The sequence below is a fragment of the Gouania willdenowi genome, chromosome 8 (genome assembly GCF_900634775.1).
Source record: "Gouania willdenowi chromosome 8, fGouWil2.1, whole genome shotgun sequence".
Taxonomy (NCBI): Eukaryota; Metazoa; Chordata; class Actinopteri; order Blenniiformes; family Gobiesocidae; genus Gouania; species Gouania willdenowi.
Window position 1 is genome coordinate 21,709,139 of NC_041051.1, and position 17,212 is coordinate 21,726,350.

General features: G+C 36.7%; 1 protein-coding gene across 1 annotated transcript in view; it reads left to right on the forward strand.

The window, feature by feature from the left end:
• The first annotated feature begins 13,797 nt into the window (after positions 1-13,797).
• Positions 13,798-17,212, forward strand: part of znf385c (zinc finger protein 385C) — a 195,058-nt gene continuing 191,643 nt past the window's right edge. The window contains exon 1 of the mRNA XM_028454584.1: positions 13,798-13,898. The gene's annotated coding sequence lies outside the window, so the exon portion shown is untranslated. The remainder of the gene's footprint in view (positions 13,899-17,212) is intronic.

Consider the following 17,212-nt stretch of genomic DNA (forward strand, 5'->3'; position numbering starts at 1 on the left):
TTCCATGTCAGTCTTTTTCATAACTTCTTCATTGGCAATATGATCCTCAGAATCAGTCTCAAAAACCATATTTTTGTAGGTTCAATGTTCTTTCAAGCTCATCAAGGTCCATGACTCGCAGCCATAAGTCAGAATAGATCCTTGAATGATCTCATCTTTAGCTCCTGTTGAAAAAGTTCACCTCACTTCTGTCCCAAACTTTGCACAAGTGTAATTACACTTCCGAGAGAATAAATAATTAATTAATGCTGTGCTTGTTGCTGATTCTCTACTTTCACTATGGTTTCTCTGCATATTTGGTCCCCGCCATCTACTTTGTATTGTCACAGTTTATTGAAAGCCCAATTTCTGCTAATTTCTCCAGGAGCGCTTGAAGTTTTTTTTTGTTGTTGATGATGTTGTTATCAACACAGCAAACTTATTGATAGAATAAAGATATAGGTAGCAAAATTATGCATTAATTAATCCATCCATCCATCCATCCATCCATCCATCCATCCATCCATCCATCCATTCATCCATTCATCCATTCATCCATTCATCCATTCATCCATCCATTCATCCATCCATCCATCCATCCATCCATTCACCCATCCATCTATCCATCTATCATCATCCATTCATCCATTCATCCATCCATCCATCCATCCATCATCCATTCATCCATTCATCCATTCATCCATTCATCCATTCATCCATCCACCCATCCATTCATCTATCCATCCATCCATCCATCCATCCATCCATCCATCCATCCATCCATCCATCCATCCATCCATCCATCCATTCACCCATCCATCTATCCATCTTTCATCATCCATTTATCCATTCATCCATCCATCCATCCATCCATCCATCCATCCATCCATCCATCCATTCACCCATCCATCTATCCATCTATCATCATCCATTCATCCATTCATCCATTCATCCATCCATCCATCCATCATCCATTCATCCATTCATCCATTCATCCATTCATCCATCCACCCATCCATTCATCTATCCATCCATCTATCCATCCATCCATCTATCCATCCATTCATCCATCCATCCATCCATCCATTCACCCATCCATCCATCCATCTATCCATCCATCCATTCATCCACAACCTATCTTGAACATCTAAGTAAAGACTTCTAGTAGATAAGATGTTTGAGACAGTGAGTAATAATGTTGTTGTATCTACTCCTCGAGAGGTGAATGGCAAAAAATTATTGATTTATTCAACCATTGTGTTGTCATAATCTTTTGTCAGTTTAGTGTAAAAAATGACAACCTTTTTTTTTGTCTTTTTTGCTAATGTGATCCATCAGTTTCCCCGAGCAGGCCACTGAGTTGCTCTCCTTTGTCTTGAGGAGGTACAGGAAATTGAGACGAAGAATCAAATGAGTGTTAGCGAAGCGAAAAAGCCGTAGAGGACAGGAGTGACACGAACCCATCAGTGTTTTCTGGGAACGACAAACGGAAATGAACTAGCCTTGCATAGCATGCAGGAGCTTGCTCTCCTGAGTATTCAAATTGTTCACAGCTGTAATGGAAGAACATCAATTTCACGGGAAAAGATCAAATACGTTTTTTGTTTTTTTTTTACATTTTTATTTAAGAAACTTGCAAATTTTTCTTCATAATGGCTGTGAAATGCTTTTGAGCCCACGCATCTTCTCTGTGCAAAAATCATTTATTTAACACTGAAAAATGATCCTAATAGTATTTACTGTGCCTTGAGTGTTAAAAGTACGGTTTTTAATAGACGCAAAGTTTGATTATCAAGGCTTTTGGAGGTAAAAACTTAAAAGGGAAACTTTTCTCTCTCCATAATTCTGTTCAACCCTGACTGTGTTTTCTCTGTTTGTCAATGAATATGGACATTCACGCCTTTAGCTTTGTACTGATAAAATGCAACAGTATTACAAACACAGTGTGGAAGTTGGTGAATACTAAAGGGGTTTCAGGCAAGGGCAACAGTCGATTAGTGTCGATTTAAATGAGCCCTGAGAACTGATATTGGAATTCTATTCCAACACTATTTTTTAGGTTTGAATAATAAGTCTTGCTTGCCTACCACAAGGACAAAACAACATGTTCTAGACATAGCAATGTTGTCCACTCTATAAGACAACCTATACTTTGTGCTACCTAAACAAAGGGATGTGTGGATAACGTAACATTTTATTCTAATTTCAAAGTGAAATGAATAGAAGCAGCACAACAAAGCTTCATAGATGATTACAGTTGTTACTATTTTACAGCACTGAACAGACTAGAATGTGAACATCCTCACTGTCCTACTGTTTGTCTTCCTCTATTTCTAAAACAGTAGATTTACAAATCTTACATGATTAGCTGTTTCCGTTGTTTGCACTGCTTTCTGTTGCACTCTGCTATTAGCATACTTAAAAAATAAAGGATGCATGCAGTTTTTTTTTTTTTTATGAACTGGTTTTGTTTGTCAGAGTGGAATTTCCAAAGTTTATTTTTTGAAGGTGGAAACATCAAGGTAACGTTTAATGTAGCTTCTTTGAAAAATAAAAAAACAATGGCTCATACTCTACATCTATAGGTTATTTACATAACCCCAGTTCTCTGAATAGTATGAGTGAAATGTCTAAAAAGCAGACTGAACGCTGCACTCCAATAGAAAACAATGGGATGTTTACAGGCAGTGGGGCCGTGTGACATCATCAATCATGTGATTTCAAGATGGCGGAACATAGGCTCTTAAACTGTGAAGTAGTCATGACCGTTCTTTTAGGCATATATGTTGTAATAATCTTTGGCCAGATTTGTAAAAACAGTGGAGGATCCCTTTAATAATGATTTATTTATTAATACGGACTCTGAATCTGTTCATGACAATTAAACATTTCCAAACTTTACTAGGTTTTCTCCCTCACCGCCACCATTTAGTCTTTAATGCCTAACTCCCTTTGTGTTGCCACTAATCCACTGAGGTCACTGGTTTATTGTCAAAAATATCTAATGTAAGCTCTTTGGGCAACAAAATACGAAAAAAATATAGTTTTTTGTTTGACAAAATGAGGAATCAGAACAAATGAGTTTGTTTTTGAGTGGACGAGGAAAAAACAATCAAGGCAGCTGTGTTAAAACGCAGCTAGACATTCATTATGGGATGTCAAACACAGCAAAGAGGGCCATCTACTCCGGTGGGAACTGGATATTTACCTCGCTTAAAATGCAGCAGACCCTTCTGACATTTTAACGGCCTTGGAGGCAAGAGTAACCTTCAGCAGAAAACAGAACAATTAAGGAAAGAAAAAGGTGGAGGGGATAGGAGAGGTGTAGAGGCAGGGAGAGGAGGGGCAGAACTGGATATACAGTAAGTACTAAAAAGCAGATGAAGTAAGTTTGGGACAAAGACAAATATAAAACAAGGAGAGGAAGAGTTAAAGACAAAACCGAATAAAGATAACAATACTGACAACTCCATTAAGGATTTTATTTGACTGTAAAACACTACTAACATTAGGAGATATGGTGAAGGTGAATGGATTCTCCTCTCTGTTATTGTCTTGTGGTGGGACGATACACTGAGTTCACAATAGGAAAGACGTGAACAATATGATACGATATTTTTGGAAAGGAACAAATAACCAAATAAATTTGTTCTGTTTTTATTTGACTTAAACTCTGGGAATTTGGAGAGAGGCAAATGCTGTGTTTCCAAGTCTTGAAATACAACAACACAAATATTAAATAGAAGATAATTACCTAAATGTGAACTAAAAGCATGTCTTTATACATTACCATGAGAAAATACTTATTTTGAAAAGGTTTGTCAACCAAATATAAACACAAAGTATTTTTTTATTATTATTTATTCACAGAAACCACTGAAGGAAAACAGAATAATTTGTTGTTTCCTCAACAAGAAATTCAGCATCTGGTCAACATATCCATTGATAAAGCTAGAGATATCTAGATATCTATCTAACTGTCAAATTAAAATGAAGTATAATTGGAAAGGTTTTCATCGTGTATATGCTGTGTAGCCAAAGTACATCTGATTATATCAGCAGAATCAGCTTAATGAACTCTGAAAATGAGCGAGAGCTCATTTCAACAAATTACTCCCAGAGCCTCAAGAATATATAAATGTATTTCATATTCAGCTGCCTTTTTTTGTATTGTTAACAATGTCTCACAGAAACTCGAAAGACTCGTGCTTAACTTATCTCTGCGTTTTCTTTCCTTCTGGTCTGTCTCGCTGTAATTAAGAGCGTGTGCGAGATCAAAAGTGACAGATTTTTTATGAGTCATAAAATCTGCTAGTATGAAGGACAATCAGATATTGATATGCCCACTACAGCCTTTATTAATTTGACTCTTTCATTCAGTCTATTAATAGCTCATATAGTACGCTCACAAAGCAATAATGGGAATGAAAAGGTTTTACTTGAAGATTAGTCGGTGGTGGTGAGGAAGGGAGAGGGCTGTTTCTAGCTTTGTGGGGGCCCTGTGCAAGATGCTTTTTAGGGCCCCAAAACTACAGTTTGCAAAACTGCATTGTGAGAAGACTAATCCATTAAAATGGTCAACAAACTGCAACAATAATCTATTGCACTTTACACTGATTAAAATAAAAAAACCAATCAATGTAAGTGAAAACAAAATAATCACACGAAGAAAACAATATGAATAAGGCAGACATGGGATGTTTAAGATTTTTAATTTTAAACAGTCACAAGGATGCACACACACACACACAGCAAGAATAAAAACAACAAATTTTCTAGTTGTATATTATAGCGTCAGAGTTCGTTAAACTTGCCAAACATTTCAAATATTATTTTTTCAATTATTTTATTTTATTTTATGTTACTTTCTGTGCTTTGGATGGGCCAAAGCTGTGAGAAATATCTGATATTAACCCAAAATATGTGTGTGAAAGTTTAGCCTGCATGTGTTTAGCCTTATTGATGTGAATTATTATTCATGGATTCTCTTTTGACATACTATAATTATATATCCTTATACTGGATATCCAATAACCCCTATTAACCCATTATAAATTAACTGAGAGGCCAACTTTTTTCTAGGGTTAGATTTTGCACAGATGTGACTCACTAATATATTGTATATATGTATGTGTATGTATATATATATATATATATATATATGCTTTGGGTTGAAATATAGGATTTGTCTTTGGAGTGAGGTACAAATACAGATTTTGTTTTTCATATAACGCACATAGTTACGAGTTAAAATTGCTCAAGATTCCTTGTCTTCATACAAACACACACATTAAGAAAAAGAGATTCAGGTTCTGACCTCATTTATGGCTTTTGCCTCCAACTCTAAATGTGCATCAGTGAGTCGCGTCAATGTAAAATCTCCTCATACGCTGCTGATAAACTCCTTTCACTCTCACTTTGATGTGATTGCTGCAGATAACAACTCTTGTTTCGCCATTTCATAAATGATTTCAGAGTACGGTTACAAAGACATTTTAACAGCAGGGAAAATATAGAGAATTCATATAATTTGGTGCCAGAAAAACAGCAGGGTCCTCATATATGCTCTTATTTTGAAAAAAACAACTTCTGGTGTCACGTACTGAGATTGTTACCTAACCCTATCATTAACCCTAACCTAATCCAATAAAGGAATGAAACACGTGTCCGTTCACTTTGAAAACAAAAACAAACAAAAATGAATTATTTCTTTAGCAAAAATTATTTTTCCGGTTGTACACGCATGCGCATATACAGTCTCAGTACGATGCGCAGTACATGACACCGGTCTTTGTCCTCTGGTATTTCTGTTATTTTTTTTTTAGAAACAAATATTTAAAATGAACTGATTTTTAAAAGTTTCTTTATCTCTTCTTGACCCTAGTGAAGAAATATGCCTTTAATTTCAATTTTAGTTTTTCAATTAAAAAAGGAAAATCAAATAACTACTAGTTTTTTGTTTTTGGATTTCTTTTTCTGAACGGAAAATTCAATGACCAAAACATACACTGACTACTGTCTGCCTTTTGTTTCTGCTAAGATTAGAGTTGATAGTCTGGGGTTTTACATTGATCTGGCACAACCTATGGGTCACTAACTCCCCCAACTCTTTATTGAAAAGTGCTTTGCCGAGAAATAAAACGCTTGTTTGCACAATATTTGTTGTCCACTTCAGGAGGTGAATTCCAGCATTTTGTAAAGCAATAGTTTGTGTGACTTAAAGGTCCCATATCATGGTATTTTTCACCCATCTCCAATTGTTCTAAGAGCACTAAAAACATAGTATTTGAGGTTTATTTTCTCAAACTCACCTGTTGTCCAGAGTTTTAGCCTCTGAAAAGTCACTTTCTGAGCAACTCTACACAAACAGGCTGATGTGCGGCCTACTTATGCATATTCATGAGTGGGCGTGTCTATAGACAGGACACTGACTTCCTCCTCCCAGCACAGTGATGTAGGGCCAGAGGACGGCCCGCCCTCCTCCCACCCACTCTCTAGCCGAGCTCATGCTGCTTTATAAACACGAGACAGAGTGTGGGGGCGGGGCGTTCGCCGGTACATACATAGACTGTAGAAAATACATACATAGCACTGCGCGAACGACGCTGAAATGCTCACCTTTGTGGGTTTACATGTCAATCACGGCAGAGAGCTTCCTGGAGGCGTGGCTTCTCCAGCTCAGTGCCGCGTCAAATTCGTCATCAAAGTGGGAACTCGTCATCAAATTGGAGCGAGGTGTTTGGGCTCACCCTGCAGTAAGAAAGGAGAAAATCACCCTCTAACTAATGATTGAGGGAATCAGTGAAAAAAACACTTTGGGCATGTGTATGAAGCCTAAATAGCACGTTTATCATGTTTTAAAAAAGTCAATTCAGCTAAACATGGGCCCTTTAACATTTCCATCTCTTTGCTACGCATTCAACCTAAAGATATACATTTACATCCATGATTCAGCACTCTCACTCGTGAACAAGACCCCGAGATACTTGAACTCCTCCACTTGAGGCAAGGACTCTCCACCGACTCAGATAGGGTCGGTGGAGCTCTCAATTTACCGATCGATCTACGTTCCTACCCTCACCTATGGTCATGAGATTTGGGTAATGACTGAAAGGACAAGATCGTGGATACAGGGGGCTGAAATGAGTTTCCTTTGCAGGGGGGCTGGGCGCATCCTTCGAGATAGGGTGAGAACCTCAGTCACCCAGGAGGAGCTCGGCGTAGGGTCGCTGCTCCTTCACATCGAAAGGAGCCAGCTGAAGTGGCTTGGGCATCTGTTTCGGATGCCTCCTGGTCGCCTCCCTCAGGAGGTGTTTCAGGCATGTCCTATTGGGAAGAGGCCTCGTGGAAGGCCCAGGACACGCTGGAGGGACAATGTTTCTGAGCTGGCCTGGTGTCGCCTCAGGGTCCCCCCAGAACGGCTGGAGGAGATGTGCATGGATCGGGAGGTCTGGGCATCTCTGCTGAGACTGCTGCCTCCGCGACCCGGCCCCGGATAAAGCGGAAGAAAATGGATGGATGGATGGATGGATGGATGGATGGATGGATGGATTCAGCACTGTTGTAACTTCTCATGTCAGAGGGTCTGGGTTTTTTTCTGCTATTTCTATCCTTTTAGCAAAGTGACAGCACAGACTGTCTGAAACATGTGGTGGGTTTCTACTTATTAATATGCAAAGCTTTTGCTTGTGCTCACCCAGTGGAATTAGAGTGTGATAGCATGTGGGGTTTGGGGTTTTTTTCCAGCTAGTGCTGTGTTGCCCTAACATTGAAAAATGACATGAAAGTCAGCAGCAGCTCTGCGAGGTTAATTACTAAGTTATAAATCATAAAAGACAGTTTAGAGATGGATCGTGCCGTGCATGGCTGCAGTCATACATTATAGAAAACTACTCCACTCTATTAGATCCAGTTGGATTTATCATACAATAATTCAGTCAGTGAATAAAACATTTGAGCTTTTACACTCAGTTTGTGTAACAGTTTATTGACATTATGCTTTTTTGACACATTGGTGTTTATATAATTACTAACCCCTATAAGTGAGCTAATTCCTTGGTAACCCTGATAATAATCCATGATCTAAGAAAACATATTAAAACTTTCATTTTACATCTCAACCATTATGATGTATATCAATATAATAAGGGTTTCTGCAGTTACCCAATCAAATTCAGTATTTCTGCTTGGAAGGTCAACGATAGCAATAACAAGGGCTGGCAAACTATCTTCCAATATTGCATCAGTACTAGCGCAACCTTTCTTTTTTGGCTGCATGCATTTTTTTTTTTTCATTTTAAAGTATAATCAGCTGTTCTAATACATAAAATGTCAAAACTCTCTGTGCCGCCTTGGGAGTTCTATGTAAATTCTTTGATTGTTACAATTCAGTTTCTTTAATTTCAAAGCAACTTCTTCTTAATTCTTTAAATATATTTTCCTATCTTTATAACTGCTATTTGTTAGCCATGTGTGAGTCTGTTCTTCTGCAGTGTCTAGCTTAGAAAGAAAGCCAGAGTGCCATTAACTGTGTATTGAAAATGTCATAATCAACAACAATCTCCAGTGAAACACGTCCCTTTAACGTATCAGCAGCGTCTGTAACAGTAATGAAAAGAACATTTGGCAGTAGAAAAAGTGTCGTCTTTTATCGTCGGATATGTTCACAGCCTCCCAGGAGTCAACAATCAGAAATATTGAAGGTAAATGGAACCATCTCATGACAGCGCCTCATGTGCACTTCTTCTAGGTGCCACTTTGGTTACACTTTACAGAGCTTATGCTCAAACCTAAAGGGTGCTTGCCTTTCCTTTTCTTCTTTCTCTAACTCGAGTCATTCTATTGCTTTAGAGGATCCACTTCAAGACGGGTTTTTAAGTTCTCTTTTATACAAGCAGTTTGCCACTTTGGTTGCTGTGGAAACCAGGTTGACGCACAGACAGACCGCCGAGAACAGTGTGCGTAGGAGTTTAAGAGGCTACAGAGGCCTTGTCAAGATTTATGAACTGTGTTTTGCGATTGAACAGACATTGTGTCACTGTACCCACTCAAATACAACATGTTTTCATTTAGTTACAAACAACAAGGCACAACAAGGAACTCAGTGCATTATGCAATTTAAAAGGTCTGTAATGCTTTCAATTTAAAGTATTGTATACAAACCACCTGATGCTTTATGGGAGATGTTTAATAACTTAGGACAGGAACCTATAACGTTTTTATCAGGTTAAGTAAATACTAGTTATTTTTTATTTTAGTTTTTTTTTACTGTCTTCTACATTTTTTTTTAGTGATGGTACATCATGTCATTCAAATATGCCGCAATAATTAGAATAACTTGTGCGCACATTCTCAAAAAAAAAAAACCTCTATGAAACTGGATCCATACAAAGCTTCTTAAAGATAACCTGGATGAACTGTTTCAGCCTGGGTTTTGTCGTCTACAGCAAAGGAACAACTCTATAAATGATCTCAACATGCCAGTTCCATGCTCATCACCTGTAGCGGAACAAATCAGAGCCTGTCCAGCTCCGCCCCTGCTCGTCACTATCCTTATCCTATTTGATTTGAATCATCCATGATGCCATCTCTCACAAAACCTTTCTACACAAAGTTCAATCGTCACCACAAACACACCTTTTAAACCTATTTAAATCTTCATTGTAGAGAATTTATTCAACTTAATAGACTTACAGCACAAACTCAACCCCAAAACCTCATCTTTCTTCATCCAAATACTTGGGATCTTGATGTCTTTACGTTTGTTTTCAGCTGAGCTCTGTGTCCTTGAGGGTTAGGTGTGTAGGAACAAAAAAAAAAAAAAAAAAAATATATATATATATATATTTATATATTTTCTCATTAATATTTAGCAAGATAGTGGTTTTGCAAAAGTAGAAAAACTATTTCATTTGTCACCTTTTTCTGTTTTCAATAATTTTTTTACATTTATTTAAGCTGTATTTCTTCCTGGTATTCTTATTTTTAAAATAATCTCTCCTTAGCCGTTATTTTTATTTTTTTTAAATTTGAATATTTCTCTTTTTATTAGGTTTTTCAAGTGTTTCCTAGTTGGTTGGTTGGTTGCGCAAAGATGTTTATCATTCTTAAGTACCCTCTAGTAAATGAAACTGGGTAATAGATGTAACATTACCAAATGCGCTTCTTTCTAGGAGTGACGATTCAATACCTTGATAAAGTGCAAGTTTGAAAAATGATGCATTTTATCATCAACTTAGTATTTTTTTTTTCCCCTAAACTTCTGACTCACTTACTGTAGTTACTTCTTCTTAAAAAAATAACGGTTGGAAATTAAAAGGATAAACAGTGAACAAAAAGGACTTCTTTATCTTGTTAGCTACACAGAGTATTTTTATGCTACAATTTCGGGCCAATGTTTTTTCCAGTAAAAACGTTTTATTGGACTACCTCTGCTGGCAAAAAAAAAAATCAATTTTCAATTATTTCAAACTCTCTCATTTGAAAGATGATTTAAAAAGTTATGCTTTTTATTTATGCTTCCTTTTAAATGAAAGTTTACTGCCACTTTATCTTTGCTGAAAGGTTATACGTTTTAATGGAGTGCAGTGTTTGGTAAGAAACCAGTTTCATACCACGCTAGGCCTGACCAATCCCGCCCTTTAGATGTTAGCAAGGTCTTAGCATACATGGAGAAACTAAGTGTGCAGTAGATAATTAGTGAAGTAATGAACCACGCTGCCTTTTATGTTTTTCTGAGATGATGAGAGATGAAATACTCCAAGAATGAACTGTAGACTGATGGGATCGTGGCTGGTGTTGCGTTTCGCTCACTATGTTTCTCATGTTCTTCACTGAGGGTTATTTTGGAGGTTGCTGCTTGTGCCAGAACATTTACACAAAGAGGTACATATCTAGTGATCCATCACTACACTGGTGACAAGCTGTGTTTTGTATTTCCATCAGTTTGAGTAATGTAGTCATGTAACAAGCCTCGCCAGTGCTCAAACCAGTGCGGTTGGTCTTTTGCCAGTCTCGCCAGATGGAAATCAGTACTTAAGCCAACTAGCAATAGCAATTACGGGAGCCATTGAACCATAAAAATACACTAAAGTGGATATTTCAGTCATATTTTTTGGTAAATCTGCATACTTGGGAAAGTGTTTTTGGATATAGAAAAACAAGCTTCTGTGAAGTGTGTTTACTGTTATTGTACTATGTTAGAGGCTTGAAAATCACCCATCTGGAAAAACTGTACCCTATTAATCAGATTAGATCTGTGTCAACATGATTCAACCTATGGTTTGTGGCCAAGCCGTTTCTAGCTTTGTGAGGGCCCTGCGCATAATGTTGATGGGGGGCTCCCAGTTTAGGTAACTACTTGGAGTTACTTAATCCATTCATGTTCTGACTACACTTTACTCTAATTGAGTTGCTTATATGGGTACTTGTACTTTTTTTAGTACATTTTTAAACCACTTTTAGTAATCATAGATAGGTCTAACCCTTTGTATTAGTGTAAATGTATCAAACATGGCCGGCTCCGTGTACAAGTAGATGTAAAATGCTGACTCGTCTTCAATCTCATCTCCTGGAGCAGCTGGCTCCACGGAAAGTTCCACCAGCTTCATTTTCTTCTGCGCCTCTAACTCTTACAAATGAGGCTAATGGTTATCTGATTCTAGAGCACAAGGAGCTCACCCAGAAGGATGTCATAATGGACGCAAGTTTGGTTGTTGATCTTAAATGGTGTAGACTCTTCTTCTATACTATCATTAATGATATAGCTCTATAGAAATGCATTCTATATACTGTATACCCAAATGCTTCAGGAATCTTTCAATCCCTCATTGATTTCTTTTTGGTAACTATATTTTTTCAAGGGACAATAAATAGACTATGACTAGTTTAAAGGAGAAAAGCTCTACTGCAGTCATGTCATCAGAAGGGAACTTAGGCAAAGGTTTTTTTTTTTTAATTATTATCTCCTAAGTCTTTTCATCATTGTCCCTTTCACCTCCAGTATTTCTTGTCGTACATACTGTAGGTTGTCATACTGGTTGAGGGTCCCAGAGATTCCTGGTCAGGATGTTCTGAAGAACCCCCGGATTTGATGTCTGGAGCTCCAAAATATTTTAAAAATGGTCCTGCAAGCACAGCAACTCATAGTCTGTTTATGATAATAAACATTGTAATGCACCGAGTGAATTTAAAGCATGTGCCAAATTAAAAGTTGTCACTTTAAAGAGGTTTCTATTGACATATTTATACTTTTTAAAGTAACAAAACAAAGAAAAATGAGTGATGACTTCTGCTTGATATGTCTGTGCGTATACTTCCTATTGGATTTCAATGTGGTCAACCTGTATTGAGCTGGTGTTATAGTCTTGACCTTTTCTTTCCTTTTAGCAGAGTGAAATGTTTCACAGCATAGTTTAAACTAAATATCTTTAGACTCTTTGTCCTCAATTTTTATCTTATGTTTTTTTTTTCTCTGTGATTGGCGCCCTTTCCAGTGCTTACATCCATCTAGAGCCCAATCACAGCTGGGGATAGGCACCAGCAGACCCCTGCGGCCCTGAAAATGGATGATAAATGTAATTTATCTCAAGCAAAGACAAAAACTCAGCTTTTGGGGCTCTGTGAAACTGCAAGGAACCCTATTGGGAGAAACACCAATGGTTAAGGGAGCTTGTTTTCATAGGGAGTTTGAATTCATACTCTAGATCTAGACTTTTAGATTGTACTGGTGTGTGGCACAGATTCTATATTCTGTAACATGTTCTGTAACTTGGCAGGATAGATTTAGGGCTTGTGTTAATCAAGTCCTAGTTGGGATTTTTGTCAGCCACCGAAAGTAAAAAAAAACCGAAACAAAACAAATCACAATTATCAAAGAGTGAAACAGCATTTACGGGAACAGCCATTTCACAGTTTCCGACATTCGCAGTGATTACCAGCAGCAATCAATAAGAGTCAGAAAACAATCAACGGGTAAAAAGGCAACAAACAGAGGCAGGAAGTGAGAAATGCAATTAAATTGAGAACGCAGTTTTGTAATTTTTTTGTTAATATATCTCCACCACACCTGATTGTTAATAGTAGCCTGATGTAGCATTTACAACTATCGCTATCAGGTTGTCTTTCTGCAGAGCTGAATGATGACACATTCTTATGTATGTGTGATTTTAAGCCCAGTATATGTCTGGTTAATGAGCATACTTTAGGTTTGCCATATTCATTGTGAATGGCTTACTAAATTAATAATTTGCATTAATTTAGTGTATTTTTTCATAGAAAAAAAATATTTTTGTGTCTGAAAAAGTGTGATTATCACTTAATGTATACTTTATGTTTACTGGTAAAATAAAGAATATGACAATATGAAAACTTAAAACCATTCAACATAATACCATTGATAATTAAGAAAAGTATGAAGTGGAAACTATGTCTGTATCCAGACTTTTCCACGTGGTCAGCAGCATGGTCAACCACTGGCTTGTTTTCCTTCTGTGGGTCAATGTGAGCGCTGTAGTCAAGCTACAAAACAAAACCGGGGGAAAAAAAAAAATGAATTTGGCTCTGGATTTTCAAAATAAAACTCCACTTGATGAACTACAGGTGTTCTGAAGTAGAGAAAAATGACAAAGAAATAAATGAGTCTGTTTAACGTGTGTTAAATCTGATGTTCCACTTTTTTTTATAATCACTCTGATTTCTCAGCAGGCTAAGTTAATTTGGAATTCTTTGGTGCTCTTACTATGAAAACACACTTCCTTCCATTGCGCTCTTCGGGGTGTGTTACCACACTACTGATGTGGACAGGTTGTCGTTTGGCGCGGATAGACAGTCTACACTCTGTCTGCAGGTTCTCTATAGGCACTAAAGGCTCAGAGAAACACTAAGCATCACCAGGAGAACCGGACAGTGAACGGACGCCGGTAAGACTTCGTGCGTAATGCTCGGTTTGATGGCACGACGCCTGTGCGCTGCTGTCCCAACAAAAAGTTTGGATTTGGTTTAAGTGATTGGAACATTGTTGTGTCTTTGTGTAGGGTTTAATGAATTAAAGACCTTGTAAAGTTGATTTTGCTGACCGCTGGTGAAGTCTCTGTGCGTCTGGTTTGGGGTTTTTGGAGCGTAATTGCGCATCAGTGGCAGCTGACACGTGTTCTCCATCTCCACCTGGTAAAGAAATACATTATCGGTATCATTTGTAAATTACTACTAGAAGTTACGGCAGAATTATTATTACCATAACATATTACCTCTGTTTAATCTTTGGAGCATCTGTGTAATTCATATTTTATGTTGTTTATGGATTCATCTTTGAGTTTAATATTTTCATTCATTTTTTTTTAAATTTTTTTTTAATGTGAAACATTTTTAATACACTTTACGATGGAGGGAAAACACTACGAGTTGGAAAAAAAAGTTTTAAAAACTGTATATTATTTTTGCTAATATTAAAATAAATAATAGTTACTAACTGTACTGGTAGGCTATGATTTATTTTGATTAGTTCCAATGCTTAAACGTGAAATGTTAAATGACTAACATTTATATATATATATATATATATATATATATTATTTACTTCTCAGGCACAGAAACAAACTTTACACCTCGCCAGAGAGATTTATGACATTTGACAAATATTTAATTGTTGCATTGTTTATACACCACAAACAATGGGCTTCAAATATTTAAGGAGTCAAATTTAACTCTCTTCTATCTATGGAGTTTGAGTTTGTCTTTATTCTAAGGTGGTCTTGTTCAAATTCAAACCCAATCCAGGTTAAATTAAGTTTTCTTGGTCAGAATCTGTTTGACTCTGTAAACTTAGTATCTGAATGGACACTGGAGCACGTTAACCTGACACTTATATTGGAATTCCATTCTGAACGGAATTGTCGTAATAAATAGATCTATTAAATCAAGTAAAAAAAATCACTCGGGGAATCCTGATAAATTCTGTGTATCCAGTTTGTACGTGTGTTTTAGCTGCTTCCATGCAGTCATGTGTTCATTCATAATTCATGAGTGTGAGTCACACTTTGTATGATGAAGTAAATCACACTATGACACTTCAAAACAGAACCAGAACACATCTTTGAAGGGATCAAAACACAGGCTGTGATTTCCAGAGGTGAAAGTAACGGATTACAAGTCCTCACGTTGCTGTAGTTGAGTAACAATTATGGGGTTTACTTTGAGTATATTTCTAAATTATGAATTTTACTTCTACTTAAGTATGTTTCAAAAGAATAAAAGTAATTAGTTACATTTCTACACCCAACCGTTACTGTGTAAATTATTATTATTTATTAGCAGACAGCTATCAAGTGCATCACATTAATCATAGCTGAGGAACCAGATCATTAAACGTAATGCACATCGCTCAAACAGCATTGAATGGAGGTTATTTTGTGTTTTTTTTTTTGTTTTTTTTAAATAAATGTACCTTTCTCAAAGCCTGATATATATATATATATATATATATATATATATTTTTTTTTTTTTTTTGAATTAATTGGTGTTATTTTATTTAGAAAATAATTTAACATTTTGACAAACCTTTTATTTTAATCAGATGACTTGTGGAAAATAAATTAGGTTCCAATTGTGCAAAATTTGGTTTATACATGAGGTGTTGACTGTATGCAAGGGAACCGTGGCAAGATTGATTATCAAAAATAAATGTGTGGGGGGTGAAAGTAACTAGTAAATTTTACTTTGTACACTATTTAATTGAGCTACTTTTTACTTGTACTTGAGTATTTTACGTATGACTTACTTGTACTTGAGTACAATTTCAATCAAGTAACAGTACTTTTACTTGAGTAGGATATACAGTATCCGTACTCTTTACACGTCTCGTGGTTTTATTATTTTTGAATCAAAAACTGTAACAAAAGAACTGTAGCTGTGGCCCTGCCCACACTTATAATCGTAGGTGTGGGAGGGGCCGGATTACACATTTTTTTTCTAATAGTGTCAGATTGCACAGATTTAATACAAGCTAAGTCCATTTAAAAGTGCTGCCTAAAAAGTGCACTGATGATACTTAATAAACAGGTAAACAAGGTGAACTGGAATTCATTTTCTACTTTTTTGCATTCCAACGATTGGATATAGAATCTAATTAACAATGTATTGCTTGATGTAATCAGTGTGGGCTGATATTTCAAAGTTAAGGAGAAAAAAACAACAAATATGTACTGCTTCCAACTTGCTGGGTAAAATCAGCAAAATGTAAAATTCACGCTATTGCAGTTGTCTTGCAGAGTTTGAAGACTAATAATAATGATGAAATATCCTGGTTTTCAAGTTGATGCATTAGCAGAAAAGTGTCAAAAGCAGCTTGTGTAACGAGATGGTTAAAAAAAAGTGTGTTTTATTCAGGAATAGTTGTATCCCTGTTCATGTACCCAGTAGCCTCATTCCAAACAACGCTGCTCGAGGACAGCTCAGGATTTGAATTATTTGATGTTCTGTAATGGTTTATGATATTCTACCCACAACAACTACAGTCGTCTGTTTCAGCAGTTAATATAGGCAGTGAAACATGAGAACCATCATCTCTAACAGCCTCTTTTTGCCTCTACAGTTAAAGAATCAGAAAATAGATGATAATATAATACTCCACTAAATTATATACAGCTACTGCTGCTGTAACATCGTCGAGATGTGAGTTGTGTGTGGGTTTTTTTTCCATTTTCCTCTTTCAGCTGTAGAACAGAATAGCGAAGGGTGGACTGTGTGTCACTCACTGTGTGCTGTTAGAGCTGAGTACTGGTTTTTTTTCCTTCCATCTCGCGAAGTGAGCGAGTTGAAACGCCGTCTGCAAAAAGCTTTGAAGTGGTTCTCGTGACAGGACTCTGTGCTAAAAACACTTGCTCCTATCACGGGTCAGAAAGAAAGCATTAAAAGGAGATTTGAGTGCTCACTTTGTGCAAGGCTTTTTGGTCCTTTTAAGGAGTTGAGAGAAATCCATACTTTTGAAGACATTGTTGAGGGCTGATGCTTAGAAATAGTATGTGCACCTCACACGTAATTATTTACTTTATTCCAAAGTTATAAGAGGTGGTTTTTTAAACAGAATGGCCAACAACGGTAAAGGAGATTGTGGGAAGAAAGAGGCCGAATGTCAACAAACTAAGAGCATATTGTAAGAAGTTGAACCTATTGTTAGTGGAACCAAACTGCTTCATGTCCTTTGATTTGACATGTCGAGAGTGAGAATCTTTAGTTT